General features: G+C 34.3%; 1 protein-coding gene across 1 annotated transcript in view; it reads right to left on the bottom strand.

Annotated features, from left to right (window-relative positions):
- Nucleotides 1-23,553, bottom strand: part of LOC111511978 (CD276 antigen homolog) — a 179,731-nt gene that overhangs the window by 104,363 nt on the left and 51,815 nt on the right. The gene's annotated exons all lie outside the window — the stretch shown is intronic.

Below are 23,553 nucleotides of genomic sequence, written 5' to 3'. Positions count from 1 at the left end.
TATCATAATCAGTATTATTAGTTGAATATTATTAGTTAGATACATACTGTTGATGAGGGATTATCTTAGTACTACAAATTATCAAAAAAAATTCTGATGAAAGTCATTGAGAAAATGAATACGTGCATAGACAATCTTTCGTGAATTTGATCAAAATAGTGAGTTAATTTTTGAAAGCGGTGCAGAAATGAAATCTCATTATTTATGCAATACTGGATGATTCAAGTAAATTTTTTATTGAGAATGGGTATTCTTGTCTCTATGCAGGTGCTTCAACCTTGTTTTCACATTGTTGAAGTTTCTAAATGAACAATTCGTTCAGGCCAGTCTCTAATGTACACTGTAATGTATGCTGTAATGTACACTTACACTGTAATGGACTGACACCTATCAGAGAATAATTACTCTCCTGGCTAATACCACAAAGGGCGTTGGATTATATCCTACAGGTGTCAGTGTAAGATTCTTCACTGAACTTATTCCTGTATACAGGGTGTAACATAAGTACGTTAAAATATTCAAGTGACGTATTCCTGAGACAATTCAAAGAAAAAAGTCTATATGAACTTGTGTCAGAAAATGCTTCGTTTCGGGGATACGGAGTGTTGAAACTGAATTTTTATGTTCGCTTTTTGAAAATAACTCTCGCAAAAAATTAATTATTTGCACGAAATTCCGTACCCGGGGTTTTTTTGACGTGGGAAACATAATTTCGTATTAATTTTCATGTAACATCCAGAAGGCGCTGCGTACGCTGTCATTATTTATTTCAAATTGCCCTAACTTTTTTGACAGTAAAATTTTGGTACTTTTCATGAAAAAACCTAATTCCCACACCTTTCCCAAGTAAAAAAGGTACACCTCCTCAACATCTCTGGAGGTGATCGTTTTCGAGATATTTACAATTTTCTATATCGATGCATATTACTTTATAGGCTAAATTTGATTTCAATAATTTTTGTCACTCTCCGCTTGCAAATTAGGTTAATTAAATCGAGTAGGCTATGAAAGTTTGTTTATAAAAGTAGAAGTACGCTGTCACATTTTTAACTATTAATTGACAAATTCACAGTTCGGAGTTTATAAAGTGATTTTTTGGTACCATGCCCGACTTTACGAATGCTGAAATGGCTGATATGGTTTTTGCATTCGGCTTGGCTGACGGAAGTTCAAGCGAGGCCAAACGCATCTACTAGGAAAGGTATCCCCAACGCGTTACTCCTTGTGCAGCGACATTTGCAAATCTTTACCGGTGACTTTCCGAATCTGGAAGCTTTCAAACAAATTCTGCAGTAGGACGGTACAGTACAAAAAAAAATTAGTCAAACTTCAAAAGTGAGTGACATGACAGTTTACAGAATTTTAAAGGAACATCAATTATATCCTTCTCATATTCAGCGTGTCCAGGCACTTTCGCTACGTGAGTTCCAACCACGTATCGATTTGCTCTATGGCTTCAAAGAAAAATTGAATAACATCCGCAAATTTTATCGAAAACCCTCTTCACAGATGAGGCTAATTTTTCAAGGGATGGTATCATGAACTTCCATAACAACCACATCTGGGCGGAAGATAACCCACATGCGATAACGCAAACTCATTTCCAAGACGGATTCTCTTTTTGATGTATGGGTAGGCATAATTGGGGATTATTCAATTGGGCCCTATTTTCTTTCCTTACGTTTGAATGGAGATGGTTACCTATATTTTTTGGAACACGAGCTCCCCCAACTTATGGAAGATGTTCCCATTGGTCTTCGAAATCACTCTTGGTTTATGCACGATGGAGCTCCTGCTCATTTTAGTGTGATGGCAAGAAATTTTCTAGAAGAAGCATATCCCCAACGATGGATAGGAAGAGGAGGTACTGAGCATTGGCCCCCGAGGTCACCGGACCTCAATCCCGTTGCTTTTTTTGGGGACACCAAAAGTCACTAGTGTATGCTATCCCCATTGAAAACGAGTTATTGTTAAGGGATCGCATCATAGCTTGCTGCGAAACGATAAGAAACACTCCGGGCATTTTTCAACGGGTGCGGAATTATTTGATGACGAGAGCAGACGCTTGTATTACTGTTGGGGGTCGTCATTTTGCAGTTGTTGTAATAGTTGTTTCGTTCAATTTTTATATGTTTATTTTCCTAATAAATAACATAGTACTTCTCCGAATTGTTTTTTTACAAACTCCGAAATGTAGCACTTTCTAATTGAATAATTGAACCTGGCAATTTTTTTAAATTTGGATTGAATAAGCAGTTCGATAATGCTCAGTTTAGAAGAAGTCTGTACGGGTATACTGCGTATAAAGTTTGATGAAAATAACTAAAATTGCATAAAACTTATGACAAAAATCTACCATGTTTTGAAAAATTTCAACAATCTGTATTTCGAAAATGAATCATTCTTCGTTAAACATTTTATAGGAAAAACTTGTTCATTTTGACGAGATCCACCACATACTTAGTTTTTGTAATGTTCTCAGCAACTTCACTTAGCGCCCTAGGAGCTAAGTAATATGCATCGATATAGAAAATTGTAAATATCTCGAAAACGATCACCACCAGCGTTGTTGAGGAGGTGTACATTTTTTACTTGGAAAAGGCGTGGGTATTAGTTTTCGTGGGTATTAGTTTTTTTCATGAAAAGTACCAAAAGTTTACTGTCAAAAAAGTTAGGGTAATTTGAAATAAATAATGACAGCGTACGCAGCGCCCTGTAGATGTTACATGAAAATTAATATGAAATTATGATTCCCCACGTCAAAAGAACCCCGGGTACTGAATTCCGTTCAAATAACTTATTTTTTGCAAGAGTCATTTTCAAAAAGCGAACAAAAAAATCAATTTCAACACCTCGTGTACCTTTTTTACTTGGAAAAGGCGTGGGTATTAGTTTTCGTGGGTATTCGTTTTTTTTTCATGAAAAGTACCAAAAGTTCACTGTCAAAAAAGTTAGGGTGATTTGAAATAAATAATGACAGCGTACGCAGCGCTCTGTAGATGTTACATGAAAATTAATATGAAATTATGATTTCCCACGTCAAAAGAACCCCGGGTACTGAATTTCGTTCGAATAACTTATTTTTTGCAAGAGTTATTTTCAAAAAGCCAACAAAAAAAATCAATTTCAACACCCCGTATCTCCGAAACGCAGCATTTTCGGACACAAGTTCATATAGACTGTTTTTCTTGAAATTGTCTCAGGAATGCGTCACTTGAATATTTCAACGTACTGTTACACCATGTATGCTGTTGGCTCTCCAACAGTCGATATTGGCGATACTGCTGATAAAACTTGCAACCCGAGATAATTGCCGCAAATTGTCTCTCAAAAGAGTGCTTTTGGGAAATGGTTGGTGATGAAGAACAGTGTCAGTGTCAAATCATATCTCAATATGAATTATTATATGAAATATGAAAGACGAAATGAACAAAATTCATATGAATTTTAAATATATGAAAATATTTGTTTAGGGTTTAGGGTATAACCACATGAATGGGTAAATATGAATTGACGACAATTGGAAAATGTGTGCAAAGTAATACAAATTATGAAATTATGAAAAAACAAAAATTAATTGGCACTCCGGGGCGACTTCACTGAGTCCAGTGGCGCATTTGCTCTTTCAGCTGCAGAAAAACCTGCAGCACTACATCATCTGAAGATCTTGATCTGCCAATGTTCTCTCTCTCATGAAACAAAATGTAGGGTTTCTCCAGTGGCTCCAATGAATTCAAGACATCGCCAGAACACTTAGTGACACGACTATCGTCAAACTTAAACCAGTCCGTTTAAGCAGTTATTTTTTGAATGTGATAAAAATACAATATCTGTAATATAACGTCAATTTCATTGAAACATTTTTCAGGTTAGACATTTCAGATTAAATGTACATGTCCAAATATACGTTTTTGAATATAACGGAACAATTTTATCTGGAAATTTATCAAAAAACCCTAATGATATTTCAATTACTGTCTTTATTACATGCATTTAAATTGAAATCAAGAGTATTCAAGCAAAATTATTGTTTTTTCTGTACTTTATTTCAAGTCGCATAAAGCTTCAGTTTGTTAATGATAATAATATCGTTTATTATTTATAAAAAGTACATTTTGTACATGAAAAGAAAAAATTTAGCCAGAGGCTATCTGCCACCCTTCCCATAAATTGTATAGGGTGTGCAAGAAAATAATGTTAAAATAAAAATACTTATTTACTATCAAAAGAATGATAGATAAAAGCAAAAAGAAAAAACTAGTACAGTCATATAGGTACCAAATCACTCAATATTCTATTGGTCAGTTTAACGATTTCATTACAATGCCATACGATATTGCTCTGCAAATCTGTTGAAGGTGAATATAAAAAACACAAAATGGATGTTATTAGGGAAACACAGAGATGATACTAATTAAAACCTACTTCTACGATTGAAGGACAGTAATATAGAGAAGATAAACAAAATCGTGTACTTGGGTGTAACTATTGACAGCAACCTGAAATTCAAGGTACATTCTAATCAAGCTATCAAAACAATCGCTTACAAAATCAACTATTCAAAAAGATGTTCCTCATATATGAGCCAGTGGTCTCAATTATTAGTCTACAACTCCATAATCCTTCCACATTTGAATTATTGTTCTACCATTCTGTTCTTTCTCAATCAAAATGAAATAAACAGACTACAAGAGATGCAGAATCGTGCTATGCGAATAACCTTACAATGTTCGAGGATAACACCCATAGCAAATATGATGCAAACCCTTCAATGGCTACCAGTGGAGTAACTCTTCGAGTACCAAACACAAATTTTTATTTTTAAAATCAAAATTGTATATTCATCTGTATATCTACAGAATAAATTGACTTATGTGGCTGAAGTACATGGGCATAATACCAGAAACAAAAACAATATAAAAGTAATTTATATATATATATATATATATATATATATATATATATATATATATATATATATATATATATATATATATATATATATATATATAAATTACTAGGAGTTTCAGTTTGGAGAAACTTAAACAAAAAAAAATTATCAAATATTGGACCCTGTAACTCACATTCAACTCTTTCGTTTTTAACATAAATAGTGTGACTTGTTGACCATACGGTATGGATAACTTTGAATGATATTTCTGTTAAAAATAAGTTATTTTGTTCATGAAATTAATCAACTCGCTACGCTCGTATCGCAAACTTTTTCACCCACAAAATAAAACCTTACTTATAACACTCATATCATAAATAGCTATTATAAGTTAAGTAAAAATGTTTCTTTGATTATTTGGTGACTATTCTATAACGGTTTTTTATTTCATTTTATGAACGTTTCTATGACAAAATTATAAAACATTTTCCTTGCCTGCAACTGTACTGTGTTCATGGCTCGTCTAATATAATTAATTAGCATTTTGGAAGTGATTATAAAATACCCATAAAATAAAACTGTTGTAGCATCATGAAATTATGAATTTTGCTGTTTGGCTAAGGAACGACCGATTTTTTTCAATAATATGCGGCTGGGTATAGGAAATTTTTTATGTGGAGTGTACGAACACAAATTAGCAGTTTCATCTGTATCAGTACTTGACATTTTAAAAATTTCAAATCTAAAAATACCGTTAAAACTTAACTGACCACTTTGAAACTATAACAATGACTTCCGCCAGCCGATTGCGGTTGATCTGATTAGGTAGCGTAAGCAGGCTTGTTTATTTTACCTAACAGTTGCAAATGTGCGTGGTGATCATACTTTGACCACGCATCTATCTTTGTTGGATGAATATAGTTTAGAGACTTCAAGACCGACTCATTGGGAAAGGTAGGAGAAAAGTTGTGGGTCACATACCGATAATTTGTCCACCGATAGTGACCATTAGGTCATTGAACGCTTTGAATGGGCTTATTGTCCAGTCATTTTAGGTCGATTCAAGCCTGTATTTCGGAAAGTTGACATACCCAGCTGTGAATTTCTATAAATTTTGTATTTTTGCATCATAAAAGTATTCTCAGAATTCACATATGATTCGACGGTCGCAACTTCAAAAATTGGGGGTCAAAAGTAAAAAAAAACGACTTCTTGCAAGTTTTTTGCCAATATCTCGTTTCCAATGGGTATTATGCTAATTGTAGTTAACATCAATATTATAGAGAATTGAATTATCCACAACTTTTGTTTCGAACATTTTTTCATACCTTGAATCGTTTTTGAGATAGAGGGCAGCGTGAGCGCAGATTGAATATTATTTGAAATCCACTGGTTGTCTCGATCGAAATCAGCTCATTTAAGGTTCATAAATTATTACTTAATGAATAACTATAAATAATTTTCATTTTTTATTACCAAATACTTCATATTTAAATATTTTTCCTAAGCAAACCCGCTAAAATGACTGGACTGTATTAGGCAAAATGCTCACCAAAAAGTCATAAGGTAGGGTAGGTGGTCTTTACCTGTTTTTGTATGTATTTTCTAAATGCTCATCGATAATGCATTTTTCATAACGAATAACCAAGATACATGTATTCGTCCCAACTTCGATATCAGGTAAAAAGTTCGGAACACCACACATACGAAACCTCTTTCTGATATTAGTTTCGTTTTAACTAAAATGAAGTAGCATTTTCATTTAGAAAACAAGAAGCATCTGGTAATTCAAAATTTCAACCAAATCAATCTGAGGCTATCGAAAAAACATACACACCCAAGAAAATTATCATTTCGAATTGAAATCCATTTTACTTATTTTCTAGGCTTTTGACATCAAATCAGTCAATCGGTTGGCATACTCAACATATTGATTCGATTTATGATGACTTCGCATTGAAAATCTCAAAATTTAATTTAATCTTCCTCTGTTCGAGTGAAATAAGGAAGCATGTTGACACTGATAGGGCTATTATTTTCAACAGGTCTCTGTTGAATCACATTTCTTTTCAAATTTGTTTTCAGTAGGGATTTTCTGTTGGAAACTCATAGAAGTGACCACGAAACATTGTCAACCACCTTCGAACAAAGGTCTGTTATAGCCTAAAATAAAAACCAATCCACTCTAAATGAGTCACTCAATAGAGATACTTAAAAAAACGTGAAACACGTCAACTTCACAGAGATACATTTCTACGTAAAAATCAAACACTTGTGAGCTACTGCCACTCCAAAACAACCCCCATGCCAAAAATCTGGCATGGAAACACTATTGTAACAAGAGCAATGTCACATAAAATTCTGTCTGAGTTTTTATGGAATTTCAAACCAGGTCAACCTGAAAACACAATTTCACTATTCGAAATGTTCAAACCAAGCACTAATGAAAATTTAAAAAACTCACGGTGAAAGATTTTTTCTTTCGGTACACAATATGGTTCTGAATTTAATTACCCGGTTACTGCTGAGGTGGTTGATGTTCATGTCAAAATCATTCTGAAATACTGACTGTCCCTGTTTAAACTCGAATTAATATTTTTGGTTCAATGAAAAATGGTTCATATACTCAAAATCTGCAAGGACCACTGTTCAACGAGAAACTTTTGGGAAGAAATATAGGACATAAATAAAATAAGTAAGAGTTATGTTCAAAAATTAAGTTTAATTTTTCCTAAAAAATATTTATGTATTCATCAATTTCTAGTTTGTCCCCTTCAAAGTAATCTCCCTCAGATATAATACACTTGTGTCAATGTTTTTCCAATCATCCAGTTCTTTTTTTTTATTTCAAGATAAGCTCATCAACCACTAGGGTTATTAGCGCTACGTTACATTTCACATTACATGATTATTGTGTTCAAATTAAATGATACATATTGATATTTGTGAAGAATGACATTATGTTTTCAATATTGCAAGTGACACTTAGAGTTTCTTGTAGTTCTTTCGGTATTCCGAATTCTATTCTTTCTTCCTGATACTTGGGACAAATTTGAAGAACGTGTTTCACAGTTACTGCTGTATCACATATATCACAGATAGTTTGTTCCTCGCGTGATAAAAGAAAATCGTGCGAAAATTTGGTATGTCCAATACGAAGTCGACAGAGGATTACCTGGTGTTTTCTGGTTTTTGGTGGGTGTATCCAGGGTTTAACGGATGGCTTTTTTTCGTTTAGTTTCGAATTCATCTGGAGCCATTCCCTCTGCCACTCGTTTATTATCATATTCTTGATGTATCTTTTCGTATCAGACGGAGTTATTTTGGTGATTATCCTTGACAGTTGATCGTCTATCGCTTCTTTGGCTGTAATATCTGCCTTTTCTCTACCATCGATTGCAATATGCGATGGGACGCATAATAATATTACTTTTCTTCCCTAACTCTTCGATTCTATATAGTAATATTATGGGATTGTCTGTATATAACTGTTGCGTACCCTTAATAGCACTCAAAGAGTCTGTTACAATTAGAAATCTATCAGCAGGATGATTTTTCAAAAATAATAATGCTTGTAGTATTGCGAATAGTTTAGCTGTGTATATACATGTTACTTGGGGAAGCTTGTATTTTAATGTTTTGTCCGGCGATACAACAGCAGACCCAACTCCCTGATCTGTTATTGAAGCATCGGTGTACAGTGTATGGTTCTCATAAAGGGTTAGTTTTCGTTTGAATAAGTTCAGTAGAATTTGGAGGAGAGTAGCATATTTTGAGAAATAGGATAAAGAGGAGTCACATATAGGGAGAAGGGGTAGTTATGGAGTTGGAAAATAATGGAGGAAGTGCATACTCTAATTGTTCTAAATATTTGTTTATCCTTTCGTAAAAAGGAGGGTCTGTCTTTGGATGTCCCGTGGAATTTTGTTTGAAACGACTTGAAAAAACATTATTATATGTACAATGTGTTGGTTTGGTTTCAATAGAAGTAGCATAAGAGAAACTCATATATTGTCTACGGTACTAAGCTTTCGATTGGACTTGTTCGATAAGTTCCTAATGCTATTCTATGTGCTGTACTTTGAACAACGTCTAGTTTATGCACTTTTTGGTATGTCTTTGAGCTCTCTCAGAAATTTGATTTTTATCTCCTCAATCGTCACAAAACACCTTCCTATCATGAGTCTCTTCGATCTTGGGAACAGGAGAATGTCGCAGGGGTGCAAATCTGGTGAATCCGCTGGCTTAGGCACGATTACGACGATACGGTAAGAACTCCTGATGCACCACGCCACGGTAATCGAAGAAAACAGTAAGCAAAACCTTGACAACTGATCAAACTTTGCGTGTTTTTATTGTCTTTGCTCTTCTGGGCCCTTCCATTGGGACGATCGGACGTTGGTTACGATATCATAACCATATACCCATGATTCGTATCACAAGTTATGATCCTTTCAAGCAAATACGGATTGCCAGGACGTTAGTCAACGATTCCTGAGTGATGCTCATGTGACGGTTTTTTTTGGTAGAAATTGAGCAATTATGGAAAGAAGTTCTCTACCGAACGCTTCATTCCCAAAATTTTTGAAAAAATTGCATGGCATGAGCCAACCGATTCTCTAGTAGTCATTCGACGATTCTCCATGAAAATTTTATTCACTTTTCCAACATTTTCATCGGTTGTTGATGTGCTGGGGTGTCAAAGGTTAGCATCGTCATTTACATCTTCTCGTCCTTCTATGAAAAGCTTGTAACACTTGTAGACATTGTTCTGACTCAGAGTACAATCACCGTATGCCACTGTCAATACGTCAAGTATTTTTAAGTACTTGATTCAATTCTTTCACAAAATTCGATGCAAATTCTTTGATCAATTTCTTTCGATAATGGAAAATCGCCTCACACCAAAGCTGAAAATGCTAAACAGCTGAAACTGTGAAGATATGTTCAAGAGGAGTGTACCAACATAAAGAAATAAAGAAGTCGCCAATCAAATGTACGTTACTTGGGAAATTTGAACATTCATTTCGTATTGGAATTGTAACAGAAATTCATGAAAATTGGTGACATTAATAACAAACGATCAGGAATGTTACAATTTGAGGTCACGTTGCATTGATGAACAATAAACTTTATTTGACTTAGTAAGTCGTACACAAACATTTTCAGAATTCTCCATCAATACAACTTGCGCCCATTGGGAAGAGTCATCTGTGATGGGCTCATTCAGGCATTGAAAATTATATATTATAAAAGTAAATCATCTCCAAAGTATCCCACAAAATTTTCCGGTTTATACGTCAATTAACAACTGAGCAAGAGCAATTGAAATTGTGAAATCGTCCGCGGTACATCTTGTCGTCACACCAGGCATATAAGCTTCGAGTGGTGGCAACCGGGTCTATAGCTAGTTGGAGATTATGAATCGCTGCTATCGTCAATTCAATTCAATTTTCTTCAAAGAAATGTATATATCAATTCTGGGTAACTGGCATTTTTGAGACAATAGTTCTGTAATAAATATAGAGTACCTTGGGATTCCAAGACATAATTCCGGATTTTTCTCTATGACGTGAATAGATCTTCGCTCAATATTGTTTTTCGAGTTCCAGATTTCAACTAATATTCCAGACAAAGTAGAATCTGATGATGTATCAACAGAAGTTATGTCTGATGTTGTAGCGTTTATAAAAACCTACTGTACTTTTCATTTAATTTTCATTTCACCGGAGGTAATCCTAATTGATTTTAAAGAAAGTTTCTGAGGAGTAGGCAATCCAATTTACACCTTTTGCCTCGCTAGGATTTTAGCTTCTCATTACACATATGGTATTTAGTTTCTGGTACAGATTGTTAAGTTTTTTTCCAATAGGACCGATTCATTCGGATCCCTTCGAGGTAGATTTTCTATTTCCGTTAAACCGAAAGTCAGGAATGAGATGTTGCCAAAATTATTTGGGTGAATTCCTCAGAATAGACTTGCGCTGTAGGTGATTCTTGATTATGAGAACGGCAAGGAGTGGTGTTATTTTTTGGAAAGGAGTGATGAACGAGAATCTCGAGAGGGGATTTGTTGAGTGCTGAGCCGTGTGGTCCATTTTCAAGAACTAGAACGATATCGTTTTGGATATAGTTTCATGTATAAATTTTGAGAGTTCCATAAAAGGTTGCACTTCCTGAGGATTCTACTGGGTCACAACCACTTTTCCAGAACGAGCGACGCCATTTCCTTGAAGACGTTATTCGTGATTTTATTGGTTAACGGAACCCTTCATTTAAGAAGGTATGAAAATTCATTTCGAACCTTTCAATTGCGTATGAGATTCACCTTTTAGTGAATCGAACTTTTGAATGAATTTCCATTATGGAAATTGTTTTTTTAGGGTTTTAGTATTGGAGACTTTTTACAATAGTTTTTCTGCTGAAGAGCCTCTACAGAATTTGCTTGGAATCATTGAAGATGGAAAAACAAGGACTTCTTTCTCTGGTTGCCTTACGGAATAGATTTTCAGTTAATATACTGAATGGTGGGTTTTTCATTCGTCCAGTCCGATAAATGTTATCGTCTACGTCCACAAGATAGTCTAAGTCCATATTAATTATTAGAAGAGTACGTGCTCCAAGTCTGTCCCGTTCCTGATCGAAGAAAACTGCAGCTACAGCTCGACGAGAAACTGACAGGCAAATATTACTTACATTTGACTCATTTTTTTCGAAAATCACAACTTTTTGCTTCAGAAATACTGTTTTATTAACACGATACAATTATTGAATTTTGAGTTAATTCATTCATAATGTAAACCTGAACTGAGTATACTCTGGTGAGGTAATTTTAATACCATTCCTAATAGTTATTTTATGACAGGAATCTTATAAGTAATAATTTTCCTGATATTTTTACCTGGACTATCCTTAGGTAAATGAAAGCGTACTACGATCATTATTGGATTATTACAATTTGTTTTACACATGATTAAATGGCAAATTTGGAGTTCATTCAGATTTTGATTTCTACCCGTATTCAATTTACCAGCCAATATTTTGTGAATGTCAAGTACCTTCAGAATATCTGATTTTTATAGTTTCATTTCATTGCCGTGGTTTAAAGAACTAAATTTGATTAGATTTGGTTTCACAGTCGACCAGATCATGTATCCATTCATTTTATTGACTGTGTGGCGCTCAACTTAAATCTTTATAAAACAAAATATTCAATTGCTGAAATTTCTTGATACAGAACATTTTCTTTGAACGAAATCCATAGTGCATACCGACGAAGAGCTGCCGTATGCATTGTGCCTATCTTTCGAGTAAATAAGTAAATCTTTCGAGTAAATAAAAATAAGTTTTGTATTACATGAAAGATAGGGTCACAATGTACTCAAACTCTCACTGTCTTCGGGGGAACTCAGTAGAATTGTTTTTCAATACTCTCTGTATTTTCTATTTCTTCAGAACGATTTCTTTTTCGGTGGTATATAATATTTACGGTCTGTTTAGCTTTTGATATTCGAAAAACCTGTTCATTAACTTGAATTCACACATCAAAGGTATTTTCCTGCTTCATCAGACATGATTTGAGTTTCAGCGATATCTTCGTTACAAGTATTCAACAAAATTTGTTTTTCCGTTGTTGGAACAAACGGTGGAGCTTTAGATGCATGGGCCGTTGGTCTATCAATCTCACAATTAAATATATGCGGAATTATATATGTATCGTTTATTTAGCACAAGCTAATGCAGTTACAATATTAGTCTTAATCTAGGTTGAAAATTTAAATGTCACAATTAAAATTTAAAATTTAAAATCATGTACATTGAAACATATAAATAAAAACAGCACAATAAATAAAATAGAAAGAAGAAAAAAAAACTGTATTAGCATGTTCCTATACTAAACACTTTGTAGGTCTAAAAGGTGCACTTTTAATTTTCTTTTAAATATATTTAGAGAGGTAGCATTCTTAATATCCTCCGGTAGTTCGTTGAATGCTTGAACTCCTTTAATGAAAACTGTATTATTTGAATTGACATTACTAGTCTGAAGTATATGAAAGTTATGCGACTTCTTGTATTGTATTCATGATATTCAAAGTTATACTTTAATTTGTCACGTAGATATACAGGAACATCACCAGTTTTAATTTTAAAAATAAATATTAATGCTAAATAACGAAAGTAATTTTTTACTGATAACCATTTTAATGAATTCAACATTAATGTTATATGTGTTCTTCTATCACAAGATAATATTACTCTCATTCCTCTATTTTGAAGTTTTTGAAGTCTTCCAATTTCATTTTGGTTTAGTAAGTACAAGATGGTTCCACAATAAGTAAATTGAGGTAAAATCAAGCTATTATACAAAAGTAAAAGCGACCATTGGTTTAAGTGCTTAGATTGCCTACTTAAGTAATTAATTTTGAATGCTATTGTTTTAATAATATATGAAGCATGTTCCTTAAAAAACATTATATTATCTACAATTACACCCAAATATTTAATTTTTCTTACTAACTCAATTTTATCATTTGATATTTTAATATTGTAATTACATTTTTTGAAGTCATGGTACTGCTTGTCATTTCCTATAATCATGAATTTTGTTTTATTTTTATTAATTTTTAACGAGTTGAAGCAGCACCAGTTATATACAGATTTTAGTGTCTCATTTATTACATTAATTATATCAAACAGATCATTTGATGCATAATATATTAAAGTATCATCTGCAAACAGATGAACAAAGCATCTATCAATTATAAATGAAATATCATCGATATACAATAAAAATAGAAGAGGACCTAACACGCTACCTTGCGGTACACCATACTCGTTTATAATTTCTGAAGATAAAATGTTATTTAATTTTAATTTCTGTTTTCTATTATCTAAATATTCCATCATCCATTTTAAAGCATCATCAATAATACCAAAGCTTTCTAGTGTTCTAATAAGTAAAGAGCGGTTAACAGTTTCAAATGCCCTCTGAAGATCTAAAAAAACAGCACCTGTGATTAATTTATTATTTTGGTTTAGTTTCCACTCATCTAAAACATACTGCAGTGCTGTTTCGCAATTGTGTTTGCCCCTAAATCCTGACTGTACACTATTTAACAAACTATTTTCTTCTAAATATTCAACAAGTTGCTTATAAACTACTTTTTCCAATACTTTCTCAATAGTACAGAGCATATTGATTGGTCTAAGATCAGATGCCTTATTCGAATTAGCAACTTTAGCAATTGGTGTTATAGTTGAAATTTTTAAGATTGATGGAATGGTACTGGTTTCTATAGAAGTATTTATGACATTAATTAAGCATATTGCAACATTATCAAAACAATTTTTTAAAAATTCTGCATTTATATCATCAGGACTTCCTTTATTTGCCATTTCAAAAATAATTTCCTTTAAAGTATCTCTGTTAATTAATTTAAAACTTTTTAAGTAGATTTTGTTTGTTCTATTTACAATAGGCCTGGTTTCAATATAATTTTTCCCACTTTCATAGTTTTGATATAGGTACATGTAATTTTCTAAGCCTGTTTTAATCTAAAATTCAAAGTAGTACTCAGAGTAAACTATAATTTTTTTTATTAATCATTATCATTCATACTTACATTAAAATGACCTTCGCAACAAAAATGCGTCCCCTTGGCAGATACAAAGTCGGCCCTCCGCATAGCGCACTGCGATAACTTTCGTGACAGTGAAATAAAAATTTTGTCTGGTGCAGTTATCGAAGAATTGCATTTAGGAACGATGTAATACTTGTAACGTTATTTTTTATCATCATTCATTTATCATATTCACGCAGTTGACACAGTAAATAATACAAAACTCACTTTCTGCGGCTTTAGCACACGTATTTCTCTTATCCGCCAGCACTTCCTTGTCGCCGAGTCGACTGATGTGACGTCAAGCTTGACCACGCTCTGTTTCGGTGAACGCCACATTCAACAATCAATTTGAGGAAGAAGATAAAATAAAGAGTGAAAATTCAGATTTTTTGCAGATGTACTATTTGAAACATAAACTTTCAAATTATGAAATGAAAAAATTTGTTAAATGAGCCCATTCAGCTTTGCTGTGCACCACACGATTCTAGAATTAATGTGAAAGGACAAGTAATCGCCAAAATTTCAGATACTGGGGTGATTCATGTCCTAATATGGCACGCCAAATTCATACCAAATATCCTCAAAAATTAAATATTTGGGCAATAATTCTTGGCAACCATTTTGTAGGACTGTTAGTTTTGAAAGCCTAAATGTTGGATGATATTTCAGACTGCAGAATAATCAGATTTTATCAATCATTAACAACGTCATACAGTTAGATCCTATTTTGTTTTTCGACAGGATGGGGGGGCTCCTCCTCATTAAGTATTAGCAGTTCGACAGATACTTGATAATAACTCACTGGGCGATGGACTGCTAGGAGAGGGAGAAAGATGGTTGGAATTAAAAGTCTACAATATGCAGCTAACTACTTCAGATAACACTAATTTACAGCCAATTTACCATTGTAATGCCACACTCATTTCTTTGTTAATTTTTGGTCCCCAAATGCGAAAATGATGATAAAAATTTCCCAACACATAAGATTTCTCTCACAAAAATTTAATGAACACGATCTGTTTCCGCTATATATGAGACTTGTAACGCCGCTTCTCGAACTACCTATACTCGAAGTTTCCAGAAAATACCAGAAATACGGAACCGCTATAAAAGTAGCAGGTTGACAATCGGATCAACAATATTGGTTTAACGCGAGTAGTGGTGAGTTAGTATTAGAGAAGTGAGGTGAGCAAACCGCACCTTTTAGACCTACAAAGTGTTTAGTATAGGAACATGCTAATACAGTTTTTTTTTCTTCTTTCTATTTTATTTATTGTGCTGTTTTTATTTATATGTTTCAATGTACATGATTTTAAATTTTAAATTTTAATTGTGACATTTAAGTTATCGAAGAATTGCATTTAGGAACGATGTAATACTTGTAACGTTATTTTTTATCATCATTCATTTATCATATTCACGCAGTTGACACAGTAAATAATACAAAACTCACTTTCTGCGGCTTTAGCACACGTATTTCTCTTATCCGCCAGCACTTCCTTGTCGCCGAGTCGACTGATGTGACGTCAAGCTTGACCACGCTCTGTTTCGGTGAACGCCACATTCAACAATCAATTTGAGGAAGAAGATAAAATAAAGAGTGAAAATTCAGATTTTTTGCAGATGTACTATTTGAAACATAAACTTTCAAATTATGAAATGAAAAAATTTGTTAAATGAGCCCATTCAGCTTTGCTGTGCACCACACGATTCTAGAATTAATGTGAAAGGACAAGTAATCGCCAAAATTTCAGATACTGGGGTGATTCATGTCCTAATATGGCACGCCAAATTCATACCAAATATCCTCAAAAATTAAATATTTGGGCAATAATTCTTGGCAACCATTTTGTAGGACTGTTAGTTTTGAAAGCCTAAATGTTGGATGATATTTCAGACTGCAGAATAATCAGATTTTATCAATCATTAACAACGTCATACAGTTAGATCCTATTTTGTTTTTCGACAGGATGGGGGGGCTCCTCCTCATTAAGTATTAGCAGTTCGACAGATACTTGATAATAACTCACTGGGCGATGGACTGCTAGGAGAGGGAGAAAGATGGTTGGAATTAAAAGTCTACAATATGCAGCTAACTACTTCAGATAACACTAATTTACAGCCAATTTACCATTGTAATGCCACACTCATTTCTTTGTTAATTTTTGGTCCCCAAATGCGAAAATGATGATAAAAATTTCCCAACACATAAGATTTCTCTCACAAAAATTTAATGAACACGATCTGTTTCCGCTATATATGAGACTTGTAACGCCGCTTCTCGAACTACCTATACTCGAAGTTTCCAGAAAATACCAGAAATACGGAACCGCTATAAAAGTAGCAGGTTGACAATCGGATCAACAATATTGGTTTAACGCGAGTAGTGGTGAGTTAGTATTAGAGAAGTGAGGTGAGCAAACCGCAAATATTAATAGTATTAAATTAGTGTTATCTTTGTGAATAAAATAAGCTGACTCCTGTAAACGCAGTATCACATATTTGAACTCGACGTACGCAACAGTACAAAAATGTCCAAAGTACAAAAACGTGGCTGCGTCAATCCCGCAGATAGTTTTTGCTATATATGTGGTCAGTTTACTCCTAAATCGCAGGAACGGCCAATTGATCAACTGACCAAAGTAGCTTACCATAAGTATTTTGGATGTGTTGTTGGTGATCAAGATCAGAATTGGGCTCCTCACGTATGTTGCCAAACCTGTGCAGCAAATCTAAGTAACTGGTTAAATGGCAAACGCTCTTCTATTCCTTTTGCAGTTTCAGTGATTTGGCGAGAAACACAAATCATTACAACGACTTTTACTTTTGCATGACAAACGTGTCTGGTTTTTCAAGAAAAAGCAAACACGAAATTTTGGTTCTTAATGGAGAAAGTTTACCAGTTCCAACACCCCTGGCAAATTGGGAGGAAGATTTGGAAATATATCATGACCAGGCAAGTTTTCATGATGTGCCAAAAAAAGACGGTCCTTGTTTTCCCGAGAGTGAAGGAAGAACACCCCATTTAATCGACCTAGTTCGAGACCTCCACTTATCCAAAGATAATGCTAAACTATTAGGGTCTAGATTACAACAATGGAATTTACTAGCCACTAAAACCAAAGATACAATATTTACAAACCGTAACCATAAGCTATCCTCGTTTTTTACTATGCAGGATAAAATGTGTGTTTGTAGATTTGTACATAACCCGAATGGCGTTTATTTATAGATTCGTCTAAAACAAGTTTAAAAGCCGTTCTGCTCCATAATGGTAACAAAAGATCCTCTATTCCTGTTGCACATGCAGTTGCCATAAAGGAAACATACGAAAGTATGTCTCTTATTCCAAATGCAAGTTATAATACGTATGAGTGGCAAATATGTGGTGACCTAAGAGTCATAGGACTATTACTAGGTCTTCAGAGTGGATTCACGAAGTTTTGCTGTTTTCTTTGCCTCTGGAACAGTAGGGAAACACAGAGCCATTATCAAGTAAAAGAATGGCCGTCGAGAGATAAATATATTACAGGTCAAGCTAACGTGAAGAATATACCTCTTGTCAATACCGAAAACATTTTGTTGCCTCCATTACACATCAAACTGGGGTTAATGACAAATTTTGTAAAAGTATTAGCGTTTAAATATCTCAAACACGTTTTTCCGAAATTAAGTGATGGAAAGGGTTGGATACAGAATTGAAAGATCCTTCAAATAAGGTGTCGCTCGACTATTCTCATTTTCACGTAAAAATATGTCCCCCTGAAAACTTGAGTTGACTCCTCACAGTGCAGTGTTACAAAATCAACATGAAAACCCCATCGCAGATCTAACAGTCGAATATTTCCAATAGTTCAAGCTGGATAATTACTTTGGACGGTTTTTTTTCAAATATTTTTTTTCGGATGGAGAGAATGCACCATTGAAGAATAGCGCCCTCTATTACCAATTATGTACATTCATTTCTTTCCATTTTGAAGAAGTGTTACACTGTTTTGAGAATTATTGCAACAACAAGTTGGTTTCAACGTTTGTTTGAAGGTGATTGACAATGTTTCGTGATGAATTTCACTAGTTCGGACTTCCATTGTCTACTATATAAAATGATTTGAAATCCCTGAAACAAGTAAAAAAGAATAATTAAAAAAGAATAGTTGAAAATAACAATTATATTAAACCTGAAATGAAATGATAGTGAAATAACCTACAAGTAAAAATATAATAATTGAATAAATAAAAATTAAAGGAATGCAAAAAAGAAAATAATAAAAAATAAAAAAGTATAGAGATTCCAAGTCACGTTAGTTCACGATGTTTCGATTGTTGGTATCTACAATCGTCTTCGGGTGATGACTGGACTGATTCCTCCCAGAGATGACTATTTTATAGGTCGTTGAAATACTTTCACTTTCTCTACTTTCCATTTTCCGCTTCATTGATTCCGTGAGAGATGACCGATTTGGCGAGAGTTGGTCATTTTCCGTTTGATGATGGGTTTCCATATGTTTCGTGTATCTACACTGGCCTAGCTGAATACGTTGTTGGACAACATGTATGCGGCTTCCTTAAATTTTTTCCTGAACCAATGTTCCTCTCTGTGCAAGATCTCAGCTTGGGACCACTCGATATTGTGTTGATGGGTCCAAACATGGTCTGCTATTCCTGATTTGCTGGTTTCTCCTCGCTGTCTGTGCTTCTTGTGGTCGGCAATGCGAACATTCGATGGCCTCTTAGTTTCACCAATATAGGATTTTCCGCACTCACAGGGTATCCGGTAAATGCAATTCTTGGAATCGCAGTCCGCGTTTGGGGGCCTGGTTTTCGTGAGGCTGCTACGGATAGTGTTACCAGATCTGAAACAGGTTCGAATGTTGTACTTGGAACCAATTCTTCTTATCCTCTCCGATAATCCTCTGATGTAGGGAAGTGCAAGCACTGGTTGTGACGGCTTCTCTTCCTTGCGAGACTCCTGCTGTTTTTTAGCCAAAGTCTTTTCTACCATCGCTTTGGAGTATCCATTCCGCTGAAGATCATTTTTGATGATGTCTAGTTCCTTCTCGAGACCTTCCTTTGTATTACAGAGCCCAAAAGCACGGTCTAATAGAGTCTTGATGATTCCTCTTTTTGTTGATTGATGGTGGTTGGATTCGACGTTCAGATACTGTCCCGTATGAGTGGGTTTTCGGTATACAGATGTTTCCCACTTAGTGTCGGTCCTCTTCACCAAAACGTCTAAGAATGGCAATTCATTGTGGATTTCCTTCTCCATTGTGAAAGTGATGGAAGGTCTGTTGATGTGTTTCAAAAAGGCGTCTAGTTCAGTATTTCCATGGTTCCATATTATGAAGGTGTCGTCAACATATCTCAACCAGACTCGAGGTTTCTTGTGGGCTTTGAAACTCTGGCCATTGAAATTTGAGGCATCTGGCGGTCCTAAAATACTTAAAATAAATAAAAAAATGTTTTTTCTCTAGAGAAGATGATATGTGTATTGGGTATACATACTGAATTTCATTAGTTCGGACTTTCATTGTCTAATATGGAGTTACTATGATTCGAAATCTATGGAAGAACAAATAAAATCACAATGAATAGCTGAATCATCAATTATATCGAACAATAAAACGTGAAATGAAAATACAATAGAACGAATAAAATAATCAAGACACAATATGAAAATGACCACAACGTAAAAAAACTGAATAAAAAAACAATAAAAATAAGTAAGAAATTAAAAAAATTCAAACCAAGTTACTTCACGACGTTTCGATTGTTGGTATCCACAATCGTCTTTGGGTGATGACTGGACTATTTATAGCGCTTTCTTCCATCCCTTCTTTCCTCTTTTCGCGTCATCGGTTTAGCGGGAGATGACCGTTTGGCGGGAGTTGGTCGTGCTCCGCTTGATTAGAGATTTCCATGTATTGCGCATCATTACGCTAGCTTGACTGAATGCCTCGTTGGACAACATTTATGCAGCTCCTTTGAACTTCCTCTTAAACTTGATGTTATATGCTGGTTTCTTCTCTCTGTATGCTTTGCTTGTGCTCAGCAATGCGGATTTTCAATCAAAGAGTACACAACAACCAAGAGGAGAAAAAGCATTTTTCGGAAAATAAATTTTCAACGCGCATGCGAGAAACAATTAGTATTTCTGTGAATCTGTCTTAAGAATGTATCGCAGGGTTGCCAATTTTTGATTAATTTCTGGCATTTACCGTGAATTGATTATGCTACCAGATATTATCTGATCCAAAAGTCTTGAAATAAAAATTATTTATGCAACATTCCAAAATAATATAGTCAACGTCATCTCAGAAATTGCCGTCTTGCCATTGGAATTCTATCTGTTGGATGGCCTTGTTACAAATTAATGAATAAACAAATCGAACAAAAAACGTTTTTTTTTTCAATCATTTAACGAATTTACTGGTTTAGTGTTTGTCGTCGATCACCTCATAAGTATATTATGAATAATAGGCTATTTCATCGAGCGTAAGTAATAAAATGGTGAAGCATCATTTATGTGTTTTCAGCCTCAACAATGAGGCTGGCATGACTACTTGGCAATGAGTACATTACACGAATGGCTACAGTATTGATAATCAAAATAAAAGATCTTAAATTTCATCAAACTTCATATATTACTTAGGTTCCTCTGATATATGTATTTGCTTGAAAAACTCAAATCGAAAAACATTTTTAGTTGAAATCAATTTCATTTTTTGTTTTGATATTTTGTTTACCAATTGATTGTAGACATTTCTATTAAATTCATAGCATTTTTGATGTGGCTACAGGAAAACTGATCAAAACAATAAATTAATAACTTTAAAAGAATAGTTGTGTCTCCATTTTCTTCGTGTTATAATTCAGATACTTGAATCCTATGAATAGAAACATCAAGATTTTGTATCAAAGTGAAAGTTTTCTGGTGGAATATTAGCGAATTTGAATAAAAATTATACCTTGAAAATTCAATAGTAAAAGTTCGTCAACAATTCAGTCCATCAAAAATATATTTAGTATCTTAAGGAAAACTGATATCAATCAACAGTGTAATTTTTCTTAGTGTAGTGCGTAGTGTACAAATTTGAATCACTACTTGTGCTATTTCTCTCAGTGTATCAATTAGTATCTCTCTCAATGCTGTGACGTATTTCCTCTGAATATCTTGTACAACGAACCTCAAAGGTTCCGACACAACATGGTAGTTGTGTACTCTTTGTTTTCAATAGTCTCACTGATATATGATTTGATGCACTCAATGGGTATCCGGTAAATGCAATTCTTGGAATCACAGCCCGCGTTTGATGGTCTGGTTTTCGTGAGGATGCTACGGATGGTGTTTTCGGATCTGAATCAGAATGTTGTACTTGGACCCATTTCTTCTCATCCTTTCCGACAATCCTCTGACGTAGGAAGTACAAGCACTGGTTGTGACGGGCTTCTCTTCCTTGTGAAGCTTTTGCTCTCTTCTACCCATAGTCTGTTCCACCATCCACCATCCACCATGAAGTGATAAAAGGGAAGACGAGATAGGTGAAAGCACTCGAATGACCTATAAATAGTCATCTTCCAGAGGAATGAGTCCAATCATCACCCGAAGACCATTTTGGATACTAACAATTGAAACGTTGTGAAGTAACTTGGTTTGTATTTTCATTTCACGCTTCAATGTTTGATATAATTGATATTTCAGCTATTCATTCAGATTTCATTGGTGTTTTCATAGATCTCTAATCATAGTAGAACCATATCAGACAATGGAAGTACGAACTGATAAAATTCATGAAACATTGTCAACCACTTTCAAACAAAGGTGTACCTACTGTTTATTCAGAACATGAAAGTTTCCAAAAAATAACTGAAGGACCAAGAATTTCGAATGCGAGCTACTTCATATCTTTTGCCAGTTTTCAAATATTCAATGAATATTTTGTCCTCAGATCAATTTCTGGTGTTGCTCTGGGTTGCTCTTATTGATTTTCCGATCTACCCACTATCAAAGTATTATCAAGTTAGCTCTACAAACTGAATGACGAACTGATATAGATCCGTTTCACCTGAACAAATTTCAATCAATCTGTGTAATGCAAACAAAAGTTTCATTCAATTTCCATGGATTGGAAGTTAAATAATACTACCAGTGAAACTAAAACCCATTTGGATTTCGCATTGATTGAAATTGATCATTGTTCATGTTCAGTGGCATGAATTGAGTATATATAGAATAATACGAGGCGTTAATTGACACAATAATTTCTCTGTGATGTCCATCATATACAGGTCGTTTTTTCTAGCTGACCCCACTATTGCTATCTAGGAAACGGTAACACCTGCAAGGTTGGTTGAAATGGACAAAATTAACCTTTTTTGGGAAACCTAAATGATTTTTGCAGGTCGAAAATATTGGTGGTTGTTTCCGAAATATTCGTTGAAAACTAGAATTTTCAAATTCTATTTTTTTTGGCTCTACTGTCGTCATTTCGAATGATATGAATGAAAAGCAGGAGAACTTTCGAAACTGTTTCATATTTGTTATAATTTGATATAATCCAATTTATAAAGCGACGTTTTGATCATTGAATTTCATCATAACCTTCATTTTTCTAAATACGAAACTGTTTTGTGATACATAGCCAAATTTGTTCTTTCAGTAGCTACAAAAATCGATGAAGAAAACTAGTGGTCCTATTTAGAAAAATAAAGTCGATGATGAAGGCTTATAAATTCAACGTCACATTGAAAATTGCTTCATATGAGATTTTAATAAATATGGAACATTATTGAAAGTTTCTCGTTTTTTTATATCATTCGGAATATAGGCGGTAGAGTCAAAAAAATGAAATTTGGCAATTCTAGTTCTAGGCGAATATTTCAAAAACAATCACTGATATTCCTGATCGCCAAAGAGATTATTCTAGTCCTTCAAACAAGGATACTTTTGATAATTCAGTCGACCTTGTAGGTCTTACCTACGGCTTGACACTGGGGAGCTGGCGCCGAAGAAATATCTGGCGATGACCAGGAAAAATC

Source organism: Leptinotarsa decemlineata, unplaced genomic scaffold, assembly GCF_025532065.1.
Source record: "Leptinotarsa decemlineata unplaced genomic scaffold, Ldec_3_MD MMD2_tig00026294_RagTag_RagTag, whole genome shotgun sequence".
In the NCBI taxonomy this organism is placed as follows: domain Eukaryota; kingdom Metazoa; phylum Arthropoda; class Insecta; order Coleoptera; family Chrysomelidae; genus Leptinotarsa; species Leptinotarsa decemlineata.
This window is presented reverse-complemented; position numbering and strand designations above follow the sequence as displayed.